At 33.5% G+C, this 2,226-nt stretch overlaps 1 protein-coding gene across 1 annotated transcript in view; it reads left to right on the forward strand.

Moving 5' to 3' along the window:
• PHF6 (PHD finger protein 6) overlaps positions 1 to 1,421 on the forward strand; it is a 50,303-nt gene extending 48,882 nt beyond the window's left edge. The window contains exon 11 of the mRNA XM_007462880.1: positions 1 to 1,421. This exon is cut by the window's left edge and continues 1,736 nt beyond it. The gene's annotated coding sequence lies outside the window, so the exon portion shown is untranslated.
• Positions 1,422 to 2,226: the final 805 nt, after the last annotated feature.

Below are 2,226 nucleotides of genomic sequence, written 5' to 3' on the forward strand. Positions count from 1 at the left end.
GCAGCTTGAAACCCATTATTTTAAATCTTTGAATCACTGTGTCTAGATCATTTTTACATTGTGTGCCATAGACTTACCCATGGAATAATAGAGCACCTTCATTTTTGGACAACTACTGTAATGATGTTTTTAGGAAAAATGGAAGGTGCCAGGGGTAATAATGGCCAGTCAATAATCATGTAATGGACTTCAAATACAATAGCTGTCAGTTAATGGATTTGTTATGTAATAAACTGTATGACTTTTATGGGTTTCTTCAACCCTTTCTCTGCCACTAGCAACCAGAATAGCACTTTACCATTTGGTTGGCTAGATAAGTGGCTGGCTACCTATTTTTCTCACTGTGGTGTGATTGGCTAAATAGTCTTTCATTAAAAATTGAAATGTAAATTGAAGTCACATGAAAAATCACCTTTGGTTGTAAACCTCCAATATTTTGATTCTCTATCCATGTTTTCGTCACATGCTGAGTAAAAGTGCCTTACAATGTAAAAATTGTACAGTACTTATGTTCCCAAGTAGCATCATCATCTTCTGGGTAGTAATTACATCGTGGTATGACTATTTAGAAAAATGGACCTCAGCAGTGTATTTACTGTTCATCTCCTAAGTCCTTAACTGTAGTTTTAATAAGCATGACATTATTTGATAAGTATATAACATTTACATCATTTCAAAAAATACTGCCATGACTGTCTTTTATGCGTATTTTAGCTTGAAATTTTGAAGCATCTTTTCTTTCCTCCTTTTTTTTCCCCTTTTTTGTTTTGTTTTCGTTATCGATATTAAACAGTGTAATCTTTGCAAGCGTATATTGAAGATTATTCTGGAGCATTTATTGCCTTACCAGAAATGTTAGTAAGAAATGTTCTTTAGAGTAGAAAGATAGACTTGAGTTTCTATACTTTAATAAGAGCTCTTTGTTCCTGGGGGGAGGGGGGATGGGAGGGGTGAGTTTTACTTTCATCTCAGTTTATTAAAAACCCACAACTGAAATACATTTTATTTCAAGGATCATCCATTTTAGAATTTCAGATAGTACTTGCTCAGGAGTACATGCTACTCAAGATATTAAGAGAATAACAAGATATGTAGATCTACTGTTGAATCAGAATCTATGTACTTGAACAAATGTGTGACTCAAATATCTCAAAGCAAAAGAAAAGTGTTCTAGAATGTTGCTTTTTTAAAAAGCACTAAAGTTAGACCAAGGTATACAGTTTTGTTCTAACAGACATTTAGATTAATTGTAAAGATAAGGAATGCATTATGGGTCAAAATCAAACATTCCTCTCATGTTATGTATATTTTGTTCCTGTTATATTGGCTTTATTTTCAGAATTGTAGTTTGTAGTATTGGTTTCCTTTTATTGGTATTCTTGCATATACTATTCATTCAATAAATGAGTTATGACTTTCATGTTCGTATTTATGTCTTTTTTGTGCAAGGGTATGATGAAGCTTATTTGTAACAGCAATAGTACTGTGTTCCTTTTAGTCTTGCTTTTATTTCAAGGTGAAATACTTAGTTTGTTTAATAAATTTGTCGTTAAACAAGTATGAGAGAGAAAAATGTGAATTTGAGTTTAGTTCAAAGTTTCACACATAAGGCTTTATCAGGGAGAGAATCAGCAGTCTTTCAAAAGTATGATAGAACTGCATTACATCTTGGCTCTTTTATCATTCCATGATAAAGATACCTACAACTTAAATCGGGTCCTCTGGAACCTAGTTAGAAGGTGATTTTAAAAATAAACCAAAACTCATAGTACAATTTATCTGCTTGTTAATAAGGGTGCAGGATTAATATCCTTGTCACAAAGGGATTCCACCTTAAAGATTTAAATGTACTCCCTTTACTCTGGACAGCTTACTTCTAGCAGTAGTGCTCATGTATTGAGGTGGTCCTATCCAGGGCGGAAATCAAAGTTTTAATTGGTAGAATTTGCTCATTCCACACATACAATTCCTAACCTGCGTTCCTGCATTCCTACTCAAAAGGAAAAAGAAATCAAGTAAGAGGTTCTGATTAATGCTGGAACTATAGGAGAGTGTGCTTTATTGCAACTGCTACACACATGCTTGGCAAGTGTGTGTGTGTGTGTGTGTGTGTGTGTGTGTGTGTGTGTGTGTTTGTTGAAAATCCATTACTTAGTTTCATTTTAATTACCCCATAAAAATATAAAGAGAATTATGTGGTTTTCTTTACCTAATTGAAACTGTTGA

Source organism: Lipotes vexillifer, unplaced genomic scaffold, assembly GCF_000442215.2.
Source record: "Lipotes vexillifer unplaced genomic scaffold, Lipotes_vexillifer_v1.1 scaffold481, whole genome shotgun sequence".
Lineage (NCBI taxonomy): Eukaryota > Metazoa > Chordata > Mammalia > Artiodactyla > Lipotidae > Lipotes > Lipotes vexillifer.